The 19,260-nt window shown below is 37.8% G+C and overlaps 1 pseudogene across 1 annotated transcript; it reads left to right on the plus strand.

The window, feature by feature from the left end:
• Nucleotides 1-445: 445 nt before the first annotated feature.
• On the plus strand, nucleotides 446-17,331 carry LOC309630700 (thiamine transporter 2 pseudogene; annotated as a pseudogene). Its single transcript has one exon. The product of its transcript is annotated as a thiamine transporter 2 pseudogene (transcript).
• Nucleotides 17,332-19,260: the final 1,929 nt, after the last annotated feature.

The raw sequence follows: 19,260 nt of genomic DNA on the forward strand, positions 1-19,260 counted from the left end.
TTGTCAGCCAACCTTAAGGCTTATCATCCAGCACATAAGTTCTCACTTTTCAGTAGCAGCAACATACATGGAAAAAAATAGGAACAGGGCACAGGCTAAATATCAACTCCCAAAAATACTTCTAAGTGTTGTGGTTTTTTTTGTTTTTTTTTTAAATTTATTTCTTTATTTATTTATGGCTGTGTTGGGTCTTTGTTTCTGCGCAAGGGCTCTCTCTAGTTGTGGCAAGGGGGGGCCACTCTTCATCGCGGTGCGCGGGCCTCTCACTGTCGCGGCCTCTCCCATTGCGGAGCACAGGCTCCAGACGCGCAGGCTCAGTAGTTGTGGCTCACGGGCCCAGTTGCTCCGCGGCACGTGGGATCTTCCCAGACCAGGGCTCGAACCCGTGTCCCCTGCATTGGCAGGCAGATTCTCAACCACTGCGCCACCAGGGAAGCCCCTAAGTGTTGTGTTTTAATTTTACCCATGACATGATATTATCTAGATGGCATGATAATTCTTCTTCTGAAAATATGTATTAAAAACAAATCAAATCACCTCGATGGATGACAGTTGAAATTAATTCAGGCTTCTTACACTAAATCAATGTTCACTTTGAGTTTGATACAGTCAGCCCTCGGCATCCGCGGGTTCCACATCCCTGAATTCAACTAACCTCAGATCCATACCGAGGGATGACTGAACTGTACCATTTTATATAAGGGACTTGAGCACCGGTACCCGCGTCCCACCCTGCCCCCCACCCCGAACCAATGCCCCAGGGATACCGAGGGATGACTGTACTTAGAAAAAGCAAGGGGTCTAACTGCTTTATAAATCCTTACTTCCCAAAGGCCATTTTATTCACCACTTCTAAATACTCAGTAAAATGAATTTCCAGTTTATCAACAGCTACATGTTAGTAAGCTCTTGATGGGGGAGGCACAAAGTAGATGTTTTTGCTTAGCAATTACGTCTGTTGGAAACTCTCTTCTCTACCTAAATTCTACCAGTCTTATCTTCTGTCCATGATTTCTGCCTCAGGAGCAATTTCCTGATTGTTTTCTACCATAAAAGACAAAAGGAGGGTGTGACTGACTTACTCAGGCAAAGCTTGAGAGTACTTTTCTATCAGCGACCCCATCATTCTATCTGAGATGAAATTTAATCCCTTACTACAGTGTCTTTCAATAATCATTAGTTTTCCCTTAGATCAAGAAATCCAAAAGAAAAGATTCAAGCTTTGTGTTTTGACCTGTGATACATTCTCACTGTCACAATGGAGCATGGGGAAGAGAATGCAAGTTTTATGAAAAGAAGTCAGTTGGATTGATGACCACTCTTCTTACCTGCTTTTCTCTTCTTTCTGCAGTGGTTTAACCATCCTTGAATTGGTGCCAAACTTCACCAAGCCATTCCTGGGTTTTTCCCCCAATCATTCTCTGCTTATTTGGATTTTTCTCAATGATGACACTATCAGAGCCATTTGTCATATTTTACTTAGCAGGACCAGAAGAAAATATATGCCTCAGTGTGGTAAGTTAGTTACCATGCTGATCTTAGATTTAAGTCTAGTTAGAACCAATGTCTAAAGCCTTGGGTAGGAGCAAAATATCAGTACTTCCTACATCTCAAATGTGAACAAATGGGCCTGAATGATTTTCATGTATTTGTCATGTAAGACTATAAACTCAAGCTACAACAAAAATAGGGTGGGTGCAAAACAACTTTAATCTTTCAGTTATACAAAAATAATACTTGAGGACTTCATTGCTTATTATCATTAACCTAGAATAAAGTCATTCCCAGTTATGAGCGCAAGTCTTAGAAGATAGTGTAAGATTTGGAGGGGAAAAAGTTACTGGAAAACCATGTGAAAAATCCTCTGAAGATTTTCCCCTCTTTATTTGTAAACATTAAGGCAGTTTTAACTGTTAGGTGATAGGATCTAATCTCAAGAAGCCCATTAGTCAGTGAATCTCAAAGTATCGTCCTCGGACCAGTGCATCAACATCATTTGGCAAGTTGTTGGAAATAGAAGTTCTCAGGCCCCACCCAAGATCTGTTGAATCTGAATATCTATTTTTAGCCATCCCTCCAGGTAAATCTGAGATATGCTAAAATTTGAGAACCACTACTTTGAACCATTGAGCAATAAAAAGATCAGACAAGGAACTCAATCAGTTCACTTTTCTTTAGGGAAAAAAAAAATCACTACCATCTGATCTACATCCTGGTGGTTCAGCAAATGGGGCATGACAGTTTTATCTCCCTTTGCTTCCTTGCCCTGCCTGGCCACCATCCACATCCCCCCACCCCACACCAAGGAAACCTCGCCCCCTAAACCAATCCACCATTTTTTCCTCACACTAAACACAAGTACATGTCAACCTTGAATGCCGTTAAGTGCAAACTGGTTTAGCTGGGAGATACCCCAGCTAAATTTAGATTCCAGACTTAGACTCCAGACTGTCATAAAAAGCAGATCTGGAATGCAGCTTTTCCCAGGTTGGTAATTAGACCTAAAGGCCAGGAAGAGTAAGAATAATGTTCTACCAAACTTTAAGAACACTTAGATAAAAGTCTACCGGGGAGGGCTTCCCTGGCGGCACAGTGGTTGAGAATCTGCCTGCCAATGCAGGGGACAGGGGTTCGATCCTGGGAAGATCCCACGTGCCGCGGAGCAACTAAGCCCCTGCGCCGCAACTACTGAGCCTGCGCTCTAGAGCCCACGAGCCACAACTACCGAAGCCCGCGCATTTAGAGCCTGTGCTCCGCCACAGGAGAAGCCACCAAAATGAGAAGCCCGTGCACCACAACTAGAGGAAGCCCACGCACAGCAACGAAAACCCAACGCAGCCAAAAATAAATAAATTAAATTAATAAATTAAAAAAAAAAAAAGTCCACTGGGGAAATCAAGAGGTGAGGACACAGGTTCTGTCAAAACAAAGGACATTCTCAGGCTCAGTAAATCAGTGGGTTTATTTCAGAGGTCTGAGAGACACTGAGATTCGAGAGGGTCTACCCCAACCTCCTCTATGTCATCTCCCCTCCACTATACATTACTCTTATGGAAATTGAAATAATCATGTGCTATTGATGGGGGTCAGATAATTTGCTAATACAGCCAGTGTTCTGTGGGAAACTGTGACCCAAATTGACTTAAGCAAGAGAGGTACTAAGCAATTTCTCATGGCTCCTCCATCACAGCCCAATAAAATAAGGCCAAGAATGTGGAACAGCAAGATACACAAACATATTTCTTTCTTTGACTCTCAATCTTGAACTGACCATTTGCTTTATATTTGCGTGATCACCATGATGGTATCTCGATGGTCTGTCCTTGCACACTGATGCAGATCAAAGGTGAAGATGTTCAGGTTCTTCAGGACTGAAACATCCTTTTTACCCTTGTGGTTCTGACTTTGAAGAAGAGTAAACTATTAAGTGCTCACAGGCAACAGTACCTGAGCAGCCCTGAATTGCCCTGGAAATACCATGCAGTGTGAAAGATGAATGTATGCATCGTGGACTCTTTTCCCAGCCTCCATAGCTTATGCAGATCAAATTACATGTTAACATGTAAGAAGCAGATAACAACTAAGAGCAATAGCTGCTCTTTCTTTACACCTGGAAGAATAAATCCACATGTGATGAACATCTATCATCATTGCAGTTTGTTTCCTTGAATTTCAGTTTTCCTTTGTTTTTCATTATACTGTCAGAAATGCATGTGAAGTATCAAAGTGGACCCACTTTGGCAGGGGCCAAGCAATGTGTCCTCGGATTGATACATTCCATCCAGATAATGCATATGTCAGAGAGCCGTGGCACATTTCTCTTCCTGGGGTTTTGTCCGCACGCCCTGCCCATTTATTCTTATAGATCACAAAAGATGTCTTTCACTTTGTATTCTTACCTGGTGCTGTTCCCCGTGTTTATCCTCACCGATCACGTCCACTACAAGCCAGTCAACATCCTACAAGGGATTAGCTTCATCATTACCTGGCTGCTGCTGTTGTTTGGCCAAGGAGTGAAGACCATGCAGGTTGTAGAGTTCTTCTATGGGATGGTCCCTGCCACCAAGGTGGCCTACTATGCCTACATTTACAGCGTGGTCAGCCCAGAGCACTATCAGAAAGTGAGTGGCTACTGCAGGAGTGCCACGCTGGTGGCCTACAAGGCGGCCTCAGTGCTGGCCCAACTCTTGGTATCCCTGGCCAACCTATTATACTTTTACCTCAACGTCATATCCTTGGCCTCTGTCTCCATGACCTTCCTTTTCTCACTTTTCCTACCAATGCCTAAGAAGAGCATGTTTTTTCATGCAAAACCCAGCAAAGAAGCTCCTCCAAATCTACCAGGAAAGGATTCTGTCTTAGAGGAACCTCAAAAGGATCACGAACCAGTCTGCCAAGAACAAATCACTGTTTCAGGGGACCTGGATGATGGCTAGTTGAGCAGCCCAAAGCCAGAAAGTGTAGCTTTGAGAGTTTCTGCAGTAGTTCTAAGATTTGAAGGAGTGCTACTCCTCCACACATATTTTTTACTGGTCCCTATGGTGGGCTTTTTCCACAGCAGGTTTTAACCAGGTTTTAAACTATGTTCAAATCCTGTGAGATTACAAGGCATTGTCCCAGAGTTCCACAATATATAATGGAGCAGTAGAAGCCCTTGCAAACTTTGGGGGTAGCTATAGTTTATCTTTAGGGGTACGTGTAGTAATATCTTATCATTGTGCAAGAAATGTATTCTTTCAAATAGTATTCTTGGATAATCTTGTTGTAGTGATTTCGACATTGAATACCAACTACTTTGAAAAAGAAACGAGTTATTGTCACAAAATTTAAAAGAAACAATATAACAAAAGGCTTTGATGAAGCTATACATGGAAGATAGAGTTTCACTCATCCCTAAAAACAGGGGGTGCAAATTGCTGTCCCACTGGTCAAACATGGTTTGGCCATGGCGAGTTGGGTGGTTCAAGGTCAAACTATCAAAGCTCTTTCCTCTCTCTAACCTTTTAGTAACTCTAGTCTTTAAATTGTGATTTGCAAACCATTAATATGAGGTGGGCAAATGATGGCCCATGGGCTACCATAGCTAATAGTTTTTACATTTTTAAAACATTGTAAGGGGGAAAAAAAGAATATATGACAAGGGTTGTAAAAAATAAATAACTAGATCCCGCCAAACAACCAAATAAAAACAAAGAAAGATATGTGGCCCACCAGCCTGAAATATTTACTATCTGGCCCTTTATAACATACAGATCTTGAAATCAACTTAGTGGATTTCTAACCAGAATAGAATAGAGAGCGTATCAGCTTGTAAGGATAAATTCTGTTCTGTGAAAACTAGTTTACACACACATATATATGTACTGGTCAACATATAGAAGATATTTCTTTCTCAAGCTTTAGTCAAAGATGTTTGAAAATTACTGCTCTAGGATCTGTCTTATCACTTCAAAGTTTTCCAGTTGAGACAACTTAAATATCTGTATCTTTCCTTAACTATACATGTGGGGATTTGCCAAAGTTTGTTGCCTTCTATTAAGACTATTTTCCATACCCATTTACCCCATTCCCTACCATATCCAATTATCTGCTAGAATAAAAGTGCATTCAGACTGGATTCTAACAACCCTCCATCCAATCTTCTCTCCACAACCAAGTTACTGCATTATCCCATATAATTTGCTCTCTGGCCTTTCATGCATATAATACTTTCATTCAATTGTCATTAGTAAGAACTGAGGACAGGGGGCTTCCCTGGTGGCGCAGTGGTTGAGAGTCTGCCTGCCGATGCAGGGGACACGGGTTCGAGCCCTGGTCCGGGAAGATCCCACATGCCGTGGAGCAACTAAGCCCGTGCGCCACAACTACTGAGCCTGCGCGTCTGGAGCTGTGCTCCGCAACGAGAGGCCGCAACAGTGAGAGGCCTGCGCGCCGCGATAAAGAGTGGCCCCCGCTTGCCACAACTAGAGAAAGCCCACGCACAGAAACGAAGAACCAACACAGCCAAAATAAATAAATGAATAAATAAAAATTAAAAAAAAAAAAAGAATGCACTTATGCCAATAGTTCTTTAAAAAAAAAAAAAAAAAGAACTGAGGACATAGTCACCCTTAACAAATAAACAGTAATCCTTGATTTTGGTGAAAATGGCAGCAGAGGACAAAGAGCCTTCTGGAAAGGGAAAGGCCCTCCGAGAGGATATGGTGTACCTGAGCATTTATGGCTTTTCCGTGAGTTGGCTGGTACGTGTCTGTTTCATCCTTATTTACTACAGATTTCTGATATTGCATCTTGTCCCGTAGGAAGAAGGCAGGGAGACTGAGTGGGCTGGAGAAGCCTTGAGAAGGTCTCTAGGGGATGGAAGGTGTCCAGCTTCTGCTACTGGAGTCACCCTTCAACCCTTCCTGGGCTTTCTGTTTTAGCAAAACTTCCCTCCCAGCTGCGAAGCTACAGTTTTTGGGGTTTTTTAGATGCATGTCCAAGCACTCTTCCTTTTTCCCAGAACATATTTTGTGAAATTTGAAACACTTTTCCAAAAGGAGGGGACTGCAGAGAGAGAGGGAAGATGGGCTGATGCAGAAGTTAATACTCTACAGTCAGAAGGCAGAGCCCAGAGCCGTCTTTGAAGTTAGCCCAACAATGCACACGGATCTTCCTGATGAAACAAAGCCTTCACATCAAATAAGACTTTGAAGATACTTATTTTTGAAGTTGGGGTGTTCCACACCCATGTATTTATTGACCATACCAGGGTCCATTGTTGAGCTCATATTCTTCTCGTTTCCCTTTCTGGAAATTCTATTTTGACTCCTAGAAAACTGTTCTAGGAATTGGTTCCCCTTCACTTATTTCCTCTGTAAGTACTTGCTCCTGGGGAGAAGCAGGAAAAATTCCTCTTTTCTCCAGGTAATGTGTAGAAAAGATAAAATTTTCATAAAATGTATTCTTGACAAGCCCTTTAAACACAAATAGTCTTTAGTCTCTTGGTGATAGTGAAGACCTTACTTAGTGTCAAATTTTTAGGCAAAACCATGTAAGGTAGGATTGGGTTGCTGACCTAAGGACTCACGCAAATTAAACTATGTCTTTAAGAAAGAAAGCTGAGGGTAGTAAGAAATCTGACAACTGGCTACTTAGCTCCCAGCACATTGTGGGAACACACTGGAAGTTTGTCTATATTATGCACATTATAAAATGGATTGTCCTGTGGCCACATATGCTCCTAAGCACTCCATTAGTTGGGTCAGGGCTTGGGTCAGGGTTTCTCATCCTCACACTATTGACATTTTGGGCGGGGTAATTCTTTGTCATGGGGCCTGTCCTGTGCATTGTAGGATGTTCAGCAGAATCTCCAGTCTCCAGCCCACTAGATCCCAGTAGCCAGCCCCTCCCCCAGTCATGACAACCAAAAATGTCTTCAAATATTGCCATCTGTCCCCTGGAGGCAAAAACACCCCTGGTGAGAACCACTGGGTTAGGGTTACATTCGATTTGAGTTAGGATCAGAACTTTTACAATCTTTGTCACACTCTGTTAAAACTACAAATTTATTGCCATATTATATCACTTATATGTGGAGTCTAAAATATGACACAAATGAACTTATCTACAAAACAGAAACAAACTCGCAGACACAGAGAACAGACTTGTGGTTGCCAAGGGGGAGGGAAGGTGGGGGAGGGATGGATTGGGGAGTTTGGGATTAGCAGATGCAAACTATTATATATAGAATGGATAAACAACAATGTCCTGCTGTATAGCACAGGGAACTATATTCTATATCCTGTAATAAACCATAATGGAAAAGAATATGAAAAAGAATATTTATATGTATATTTGAGTCACTTTGTTGTACAGCAGAAATTAACACAACATTGTAATTCAACTATACTTCAATAAGACATTTTTCTGTAAAAAACTACAAACTTATTTGTCTCATTTCTTCAGTAGGGTGTATTATTTTCAAGAGCAAGGATCCATAGTTTACTACCATGTTTTCCCACAGAGAAGCTCAAAAATGCTTGGTGGGCAAGTAAGTGAATGAATGACCAAATAAAGAAGGGAATGTACAAACACACAAATGGGGAAGAAGTGTGTAGAGAGGATTCTGGAAAGGAAGTTTGGTATCTGTCAGGGACCTTGAAAAAATTTTTAAACAATGTTACAGAGAAGAAAGAGAAAAACAGAGACAAGGACAAAGAGAGAGGCCGTTCTTACTAGAGCATCCTTACATGGCACAGAGAAAGGGTGTGCTAGAAAGAGCTAGTGTTTGCGCTGAAGAACTTGGTACCTCAGTCGGTCACCAAGGGTTAACAATTGCCCATTTCTTACCTATTGCTTTGTCTTGACCAAACTTTAATCAGGCTCCTCTCTTTCCTACAGGCCTCCACCCCCTGCCTTATCTGTTTCTCCGGGGACTTGGCTGACCACAGAGGGACACTTTCCTGTCAGACTCTATTGGTCACTTCCCCTTGCTTGTCCAACTTCCCCTCCAAAGATCCTGTGTATCTCCACTTGCCCAATAGCAAAGGATTATCTTTTAAAAGAAAAACCTTTTTCGGTTTGATTTTAAGATACTTTCAGATTTTGGCAACTGCAGCATTCTCCAGATTCCAATCGTTTTTCTCTTAAATAAGCCTCTCCCTGTCGAAGTCTGGATTTGCTTTTGTTTGACACCAGGCTTTTTCTGAGCCTAAATTTTACCTTCTGCAAAGGGAAGAGGAAAGAAAAAGTGACCTCTATGGGTCCTTTCCAGTCTGATTTATGGAAACCCAAACATAGTTGGTCTATTTCAAACGCTGAGAGAAAAAAGATATGTACAGTTTGCAGAGCTGGATCAAGTGATTTTTCATTCAATCAAAGTTCACAATAAGTCAACCTTATTTACCATAGCCTGGAAATGCTTCAGTGCTTATGCAATGTAGATTTTAGCAAAACAGTACACTACTTTATTATGCATAGAATAACAGGATGATTGGGGTTTCCTCTCTTTTCAGGGGTACATGGCAGTGGGCCATGTAAACGTCAACTAGAATCTTCTGGGAGAGTGGCTTTGGGAATCTTGGCTTTGGGAATCTTCTCTGCAGCTGATGCACGTTCTCTGTTTCTCTTGCATCCACAGCTAATAGCTGGGTGTGCTCTGCTGGTCTTTGATATTCAAGTCAAGTTACATGCTTCTTATAACTATAGCAGCTTATGTATGTATCATTTCTTTCTTTAGCCATCTAAATCTCAAGCAACAAAATATGTTTCTTTCTTTATTCTTCCAGTTCCTCTAAATAGCATTTTGCATTGTTATATTTAATGCTTCATATAAGAGACAATGGAACTATATTCCTATTTTAACCAACTTCCTCTTGGGACTTAAAATTAGTAATCAGGCAAAAAAAATCAGACAAAACCTCACAATTAATAAACAGTGATATATTTTTCAGGTTTTGATTTTTTATCTTTTTGGTATTCCATTTATTTATTTAACAGAATCATTTTATTGATTTTTTTCATTCATAGTGTCCCCCTTTTCTTTCTTGGTATGAACATGTAACATGAGATCTATCCTCTTAACAGATTTTTCAGTGTACAATACAGTATGGTTACCTATAGGCACAATGTTGTACCTCTGATCTCTAGAACTTATTCATGTTGCATTACTGAAATATACACAATTATACAGGTTGATTAGCAATTCCTCATTTTCCTCTCTACCCAGCCCTTAGAATCCACCACTATATTCTTTGTTTCTATGAATTTTATATTTTAGATACCTTATAATAATGGAATCAGGCAGTATTTGTCCTCTGTCAGTGGCTTATTTCACTTAGTGTAATGTCCTCAAGGTTCATCCATGTTGTCCAATATTGCAGAATTTCTTTCTTTTTTAAAGGCTGAATAATATCCCAGTGTATGTATGTACTACATTTTTTTATCCATTAATCCATCAATGGACATTTAGGTTGTTCCCATATTTTGGTTATTGTGAATAGTGCTATAATGAACATGGGAGTGCTAATATCTCTTCAAGATCCAATCTCTGTAAATTCACTCATATCTAATTACTACTCTAACTTCTAGGCAAATTTTAAAATAAACTTAACAAGTGTGGGGTAAATGTATCTATAATGCAAAAGGTTAGTGTTCAGGTTTGGAAGAAATTCTAAAAATTATTGACCATGGTTTCAACCATCATGTGATATAAAAAGTTCACATAAAATGACTGTGATTCTTCTATAAAAATATATTTACTTCCTATTTCTTTTTCATGATACAAAAACTGATAAATTTAATTAAATATTAGACAAAACAGTTGTCTAGTACCAATTACTTATTCTCTGATGGAGTGCAAGCTCTGTGAGGATAGTGTCAAGATTGTTCATGATTATACACCCGGTGTTTATCCTGGTTCTCGCTCCATGGCGAGCACGTGACCAGCCTTTCTAGAGAAAAAAAAAGAATGAATAAAATATTAAAAAAACTTTGGGCTATTGAATTTTTTTTAATTTAACCATTCTATTTTCATATAGGTACAAATTAATGTTCTTTAAGGCTTTAGAAAGTGTTCCTATTACTTTCCTTTAAGTTACAGGGTAAGCTGGTAAATGCCAATCCCATGATTCCATAATACATGGGGCATAAACAATTAAATAAAATTTCAAGGTGGTTCTATCTTTTAAATTATAGACTATCACAAAGGCTCACTTGTATTTAGTGTTAAATGCCTAACAGAAGAACATGATTACAGTTCTTTTTCCAAGAACTTACTAGCTGGGGCCGTGTACTCTGCATGGTAGCTTTATGGCTCCACAGTGAACAAGTGGGTGCCACTGAGAAATGACCCAGCAGGAATTCTGAAATAAGGTCTTAGATAATATGATTACATGTAATTTCAGGTACCTGGGAAAGTATTTTCTGGGTTTAGACTGAGAAATCTTAGTAGTCAATGCCAGTCTCAGCCTGCCATCAGAATTGTGGTTTCATCCGAAACCACCATGTGCATAGGTCTTATCCAAAACCAAGTCATCACTGACAAGCTGTTTAAGCATCTGTACAAATTAAATCAAGATTCCAGCCTGGAATAATTTACATACTAAATGGGAATCTGCCATTTGATTTAATCTAGGTTTCAAAACATTAATCTAGTATAACATTAGTTCAAGGGAAAAATTTTTAGCTTAACAAGAAATACCTGAAATTATAAGGCTCATTTGGACCACCTGTTCTGTTCTCTTTGTGGGACCCAGGGTTATTTTTGGTTTTAGTTATGTTTAGTTGGTAATTCTTTGCCCCGAAGTAGTGCATTTTCACTGAATCACATAATTTTTAAATGCTTGCATTTGTTGTTTTTTTTTTAAATATATATATATTTTTTTAAACATCTTTATTGGAGTGTAATTGCTTTACAATGGTGTGTTAGTTTCTGCTGTATAACGAAGTGAATCAGCTATATGTATACATATATCCCCATATCCCCTCCCTCTTGCATCTCCCTCCCACCCTCCCTATCCCACCCCTCTAGGTGGTCACAAAGCACCAAGCTGATCTCCCTGTGCTATGCAGCTGCTTCCCATTAGCTATCTATTTTACATTTGGTAGTGTATATATGTCAGTGCTACTCTCTCACTTCGTCTCAGCTTACCCTTCCCCCTCCTCGTGTCCTCAAGTCTGTTCTCTACGTCTACGTCTTTATTCCTGTCCTGCTCCTAGGTTCATCAGAACCATTTTTTTTTTTTTTTTTAGATTCCATATATATGCGTTAGCATACACTATTTGTTTTCCTCTTTCTGACTTATTTCACTCTGTATGACAGACTCTAGGTCCATCCACCTCACTACAAATAACTCAATTTTGTTTCTTTTTATGGCTGAGTAATATTCCATTGTATATATGTGCCACATCTTCTTTATCCATTCATCTGTCAATGGACACCTAGGTTTCTTCCATGTCCTGGTTACCTAAAATAACTACCTAAAATAGAACCATAAAGTCATTCCCGTTTAAGTGGTTCCCATTTCCCACAGCTAAAGGTTTTTCCTTGCCTTGGCTAAAGTTCATTCTTATTAAAGCTTAGTTCACAAATTCCATAAGCCTACTCAATCTCATGAACAAAATGGTCAATTTTACATATCTCTATAAATACGTAATACAAAACATTTAGAATATTGAGCTATCTTCTTTGACAACAAAAAAAGAAATCATTTCACAAAACACAATTAAATAAAATAACACCAGGATATTTTAAAAATCTGTTTTAATCTCCCACTTGTTCAATAGAAGGAAGGATATCTGCATTTAGTAAATATTAAAACTAAGATTCATATAGATTCAATACTTTTTGAGATAATAAAGCAAGCAGTTTTTACTCTCTAAAATTAAATTTGATTTCCCGATTTATTATCTGGCTTGCAATTTTCTCCCCTGTTTTTCAGAAATTATTAAGTGTGTGATGGAGAGAATACAAGCTTGAAATCAGAAAAATATAGGTTTGAATATTCAAGTTTATTAGTAATTATTTTAAAACTTCTAATTTTGGAAAATTTCAAATACACTTTAAAAAGTAGAATAGTGTAGTGAAACTTCACCCAACTTGAACGATTATCATTTTGTGGTCAGTCTTGTTTCATCTGTACTCCTCATGCAATTCCTCACCTTTTTTAATGTTTCAGTTTTCTCATCAATAAAATGGAGAATATAACACCTACTTCATGAAGTTTTACAGAGACGAAATACCAGCCTGTTAAACACATGATTTCTGGCCCATAGTGTATTCAATACATGGGTGCATTTCTCTCTTCTTCTAATGGAATAAATATTCACATTAGTCACACTGTTAGGATGTACTTATTTTTTCTAAGGACTTTTACGTTAATCATCTCCAGATAGTTCCTTCTTTTTTACACAAACCCACTGTGTCTTAATTTGAAATGAATATATTCCTATGACTGAAGTAGGCAAAATAGAACTTGAGATGAAAATTATCCATCAATCTGTCTATCCTCCTTCTGTTGCTATTTTGTATAACCTGATTTAAATGTCTGCTTTGCTGGCAAATCATTTTGACCTTTCTGGGGAGTTCATGCAAATATCAAAGACTCAGAAAAAAATTAAATTTGGCAGAAAAAGTCAAGCTTCATCTTGTTTCCCCTGATAATACAAGATTTTTAATCTTTTTAACTTCTCAACCAAGGGAAATCTAGATTTAAGAAACTTCTCCAAAATCTTTCTTTGTATTTCTATATTTTCTCTTCTAGTTTCTGCCAACATCCTCAGCACTAAGAACAACTTTCATTGAGGTTCTTTCATTGAAAATTGTTTTCAACCTCAGCTCCCAAAGAAAGGACTTGTTTACCCAGGTGCCAGAGCAGAGTAAGCAAAAAAACACACAATCCAAAGGCATAACAGAAGATAAATCCTATTTCAATAAAATATTTCCCTAGACAAAAATGTGTTATTGCAAATCCCTGGTTTTGAAAAGCAAACTTCTTCAAAATTGATTTTTGGTAGGAATCTAATTAAATATCCTTGAATTAAACTTCTAAGTGCCAAGACTGTAAAGATATATTGATTAATAACTCCCTAATCTCCATCATAAACGTTCATTTATCATTGATTATGCACTTATGACATCCCATGAGCTCTTTAATGTAATGCCATTTTAAAAGATTGGAATCTAAAAAACTAGAAAGTACAATGTCAGCATTTTCCACATGACACAGAGATTTATCAGAGAGAAGACTGCATTGAAACATCCTAAAGTAATTCTATTTTCTTAGCATTTCTCAAACCGTTATGACAACATGGGCTACTTATGAATTTTGCAATTTAAAAAAAGCCATGAAGAGCTTAGAAAGATGATTCAAGCACATCTTCAAAGATTACTGAAAGGCTAGGGGGAAAAAGGCCCATGAGAAAAGCTAAAAGAATCTTTTTACCTCATCTAGAAAGAGTTAAGGAATAATTTAATAGTAATCTTTAAATACACAGCCAATTAGGCAAGGAGTGGTAACTATAAAGTCTCTATCTTTACTAAAAGCATAAGAATATGTTGTGATATATAGATGATATAATTTCCTGGGGGGAATCTTATTTTTAAAAGATAGATGAAATTCCTCAGTCTAAAATATGGGGGGTGGGGCACGGGGTGTTAGAGGAAGGGGGTGAATAACCACACAACCTCTCAATAAAGGTTAACTTCTTCAGATAACCCTTTAGTTAAGTAAATGAAGTAATAACACCTCACTAGTTTCACACCAAACACCCAGCTATTGACAAATTGGTTGCCTGTTACTCTATCTCTCCATCTCTCTCTGTCTCTCTCTCTCTCTCACACACACACACACACACACACACACACACACACACACACACATCCTTCCACCCTCCAACTTGCAAAGATACTCTTTTGAATGGGGAACAGATTGGGTGAACATCCTTTTCTTCTCGATTAAGGGAGTTGACAGTTAGGACCTCCTCCCATTCATGAATCTCATTGCCTTCGCCCTCCTCCTCCCTGGATGGTCTGGAGGCTTAAGATATGAAAAGCAACTCTGCAATTTTAGAAGAATATTTTTTCTTCCTACTGTGTTTGGTTCTTAGCTGGGTCTCTGTAACAAAAGACAGATTAACAAGAGAAAAGCATACAAATTTATGTGATCTAAGTTTTATGGGCCACAGGAGCCTTCATAAGGAAATGAAGACCCAGAGAAATATTTAAACCTGTGTGTTTTTATCTTAGATTTGATGAAGACTGGAAAGTCATGAAAAAAATGTGATAGGACAGAAAGGATATGAGCTAAGAGTAGTAAACTGGGGGAAACTTAGCATAGCCTGTGCATTCAGGTTCCTCTCTGTGTCCCTTTGTCTTTGGAGGTAAGGATGCTCATTTCCTCTGGGTATACGGAGGGCACCTCTCACATGAGGGTCTAATGACCTGCTTCAGGGGAAGGTCAGAAAGTCCTTCCTGCACCTGTAGTGTCTCAAATTCCCATTAAAAATACTAGAGAAAAACAAATATTGTATATTAACACATATATGTGGAATCTAGAAAAATGGTACAGATGAACCTATTTGCAAAGCAGAAATAGAGACACAGACATAGAGAACAAACATATGGACACCGAGGGGGGAAAATGGGGGGTGGGATGAATTGGGAGATTGGGATTGACATATATACACTACTATGTATAAAATAGATAACTAATGAGAACCTATTAAAAAAAATATTTAGTATGCCAAGATGCATATTTGGGGGTAGCATGTCCTAAACCCCTTTACCACCAAGTTTGGGAAGTACACATGAAAAAGAAAAGAGAAGAGTAGTGGTGTAAAGTGGCCACTTGATGTCATGAAAATCACAGTGCTGTGCTGCTCTGTCTTTCCTGTCCTCCCTGGGGAATGCAAAGTGATCCTTTCTAGCTCTCCTGGCAGAAAGCCATTGCACTCAGCTACTCTAGGACCTGCCAGATGGACCCTGATTACACACTCCATTAGGTTATCTAGCTAGGATAACTGATGCTTTCGTCTACTCTAAATTAAATAAAATTAGGATCATCAAAATGGATTTTTAGTTATAACCCCAAAGGGCTTAGTTAAGGGAGGGACACTCTAAACAGAAAGATTACCTCACAGAAAGTAGAGCAGTGATGCTGTTATTTTAAGTGCATGAAATAGGGATGTGTTCAAATTTGGGGCAGCCTCACACACACCAAAACTGAAAATTTTCAGATGTGTTTAAAGCATGTAATATTTGCCAGCCCAGGTAGCTCAGATGAGTATTTTCACTTCACATCCATTAATCCAAACCTGTGATGTGTACAGTTGCTCAGCCTTAGGCTTCACTATTTCATAAGCTATTTTGGAGTCAACTCAAAGAATAGCTGAAGTTGAAAGCCAGATTTTGAATAGCAAACAAAACAACGACTTATATGGATTTTCAACGCGTTTGGGCCCTGATCATTCAGACAACTTCTTTTCTTACCTTTCTATTCTCGTGGAGACGGCCTCAGTGCAGTTATCTTCAGGGGAATAAGACTGAGGGATTGAACTTGAAGAAGAAGAGAGTGATGTTTGACATTTAAACAAATTTCAACAAGTGTTTTTAAAAATATTAAAATAAGAAAGGCTTACTTCCATTAAAGCAACAACAGACTAGATATCAGGAAAATCCTTACACTACAAAACATTTAAAACTTGTGGATATAAATTTAACTTTTTAAAATAAATGTCTGAATTGGTAATAAGTAAGAAAAAATCCTCAGAGGTCAAAGCAGGACAGGAAACCAGATAGACAAGGAAGCACTGAGTCTGTCATGTGCTCAAGGCATCTGCTGATTCCCCCAGTGACCTGGAGTTTGGGCTTCAGTGGCACCCCAAAGGGCTACATCCTCAGTGAGTGGTGAAATAGAATAAAACAGGGGAAAAAAACCCTAACAAAGAAGATTAATCTGGGTGGAATTGGAAGAATTAACTCTAAGAATTTGTCTTCATAAGCCAGCACTCACGTAGTTCTAGAACCCAATTCCTGCAAGCTAATTTTTTTTAAGCTGAGAATTTAGTTTAAAGTGGTCCAGATTGGCAATGGTTGCAGGCACATATATGTATTAAAAGCAGATGCTCTCTAGAAGAGTGTCCCTCAACACAAGAATCAAAATATTACCACAGATGAAATTCCACCAAATATGAGTTTATGATTAAAAACTCCAAAATCATATAAGGATATAAAATATCATAAGCAAATCAACTGAAATAATAAACAGCATAATCAGACCAACAAAGGTTTTAAAAGAATTATCAGCATCACTGTGCGGAATTGCTGGATCATGGCAATAATAAAATGCAAACAGAGTTTTAATCAGTTTTATTACTGCTTTTAAATTCTCTACGGACAATTCTCCCCCTTACTGACTGTACCCAGGACAGACAACTCCCACCACCAGCATTCTTATACACCCCTGCTTTGTTTAAGGGTGAATATGTCAAGTGTAACTCCTAAAAAATTAGAAATAGATTACATAATTTATATACAGAAGAGAGGAATACAACATATTATGGAAAAATGATAACACTAAAGAATTCAAGAAAGGAGGGGGGAATTCAGGAGCATGAAAAAATACGAAAAATATAGTAGTAAGAAATAATAAAAAGCTCCTAGACTGAACTACCAATTTACAGAAAATAGAGGAGATACAAGGACTCATTAAATAACATCCAGGGATATCACTCAAAAACACCAGAATCTGGGAAGCTATGGTTCTTTTCAACAAAGAAAATTCAAGGGGATAAGAAAAAGAAGTTGATAGTATCTTAGGGGATCTATCAATCAATTACCATGTGTGAATTTTATTTGAATCCTGATTCATACCAAGAAACTAATCAGGGAAATCTGAACACTGACTAGAGATATTAAAGAATTATTAATGTTTTTAGATGTGATAGTAGTTTGTGGTTATGCTTTCGTGAGTCCTTATTTTTAAAGATACACACAAATATTTATTAAGTTATATGATACAGGATTCAAATTAATCTATGAGGGGAAAGAGTAAGTGCTTGGGGCATTGATGAGACAAGATTGGCTCTGAGCTGGTAATTGATGAAGCCTGGTGATGGATAAATAGGCATTTGTAAACTATTCTGTCCACTTTTGTGAACGTTCATAATTTTCTAAAAATTAAATTCAAACAATTTTAAGTTAAATTACCCAGTAAAAAAAAGTAAACTACTAAAAGGTATTGCCAGACAGGATTCCAATTATAAATGGAATCATTACAAATGATTCCAAATATATTCTATTTATAGAAAACACATCTAAAATACAAGGACGTCTAAAGTTCAAGGGGGAGATGGGGGATAGAGAAAATTCACACCAAACAAACAAAAAAATTTTTAAGTTACTATAGTTAAAATTTTAAAATATAAAATATAATTAAGGCCTCTTGATCTAGACATATAAAGAGAGTCATTAAAACAATTAAGGGTTCAATTATTTCATTAGAAACATACATTAATTCTAAACTTTTATAGGTCTATTAATATAATTTCAATGGTTCTAGATGGAAACACTGCAATTTTTTCAAGTATACTACATTATAGGAAAAGAATAAACTATATATACATATATAGTAAATATGTACTATATCTGTATATATAACTATATAGTTATAGTTTTAGAATATGTATATATTTGGAGAGTTTCAGAAGTATACAAAGTTAAAATTTACTGAATTCATACTATATAGGCACCCTTCTATATGCCTTACATTTAACAACTTATTTAAGCCTCACAACAAGTGTGTGAGTAGGTATTGTTATTATTCTAATTTTACAAATGAGAAAACCGAGACAGAGAATCAGACCTGCGGAAGTTCTCTCAGCTTGTAGTAAAATATCATTATATATATTCAGTGTCAGACTTAGTGACTCATTAATGTCCTTTTCTTTCTCTTTCTTTTTTTTTTTTTTTTTTTAGTTTTTAGTTTAGGGGAGTTAATTTTCTGTCATTGTTGGACTTTTCCTAATAATAAGCATTTACATAATCTATTCAGCCAAATACAGAAAGGGAAAATGTAGTTCTACTATGGGTCGGAAACTAAACGAATCAGAGGACTCAACTCCTGACAGGAGTCCAGTAACACAGTTTTAGTCTGGTCTCTCCCACCATGGACTCAGAGGACAGGCTTCCTGAATATATATGGTGCTAAAATACATGGTTCTTTAGTGTTTTATCCTAGACTAAGATACCATGAAAGACAGGACCATCATGAACCTCATCAACATCACATTAAAGCCTCAGCTATTGGGCAGTAAACAGGATACAACCAAAAGATGGAGTTGATGAAACTGAAACAAACCATCTGTATGGTCTCGGTGAGCAACTGGGACCCAAAATACTATTTCAATACTTTCAAGTCTGTCCCCAAAATAGCATGGAAATCAGACAACTGGGATCATCCAAGAGCAGAAAGATGAAATATCCTAGAGTGAATGATATATATTAGCTGTCTGTGCCTTACCTCATAAAAGTGTGATTTGTTTTGATTTGGATAATAGATAAAGAAATACATAGCACAGGTCCAATACATATTAAGTGATCAATGTGTGATTATTATTATTATACTAGTATTGTATATAGGCATAGTTCAGAGATATTTCAGGTTTGGTTCTAAACCACTTCAGTAAGGTGAACATCAAAATAAAGTGAGTCACATGAATTTTTTGTTTACCAGTGTGTATAAAATTTATACTGTATTGCACTGTTGGTGGGAATGTAAA

This window comes from Balaenoptera borealis (genome assembly GCF_965194805.1).
Source record: "Balaenoptera borealis genome assembly, chromosome: 6".
In the NCBI taxonomy this organism is placed as follows: domain Eukaryota; kingdom Metazoa; phylum Chordata; class Mammalia; order Artiodactyla; family Balaenopteridae; genus Balaenoptera; species Balaenoptera borealis.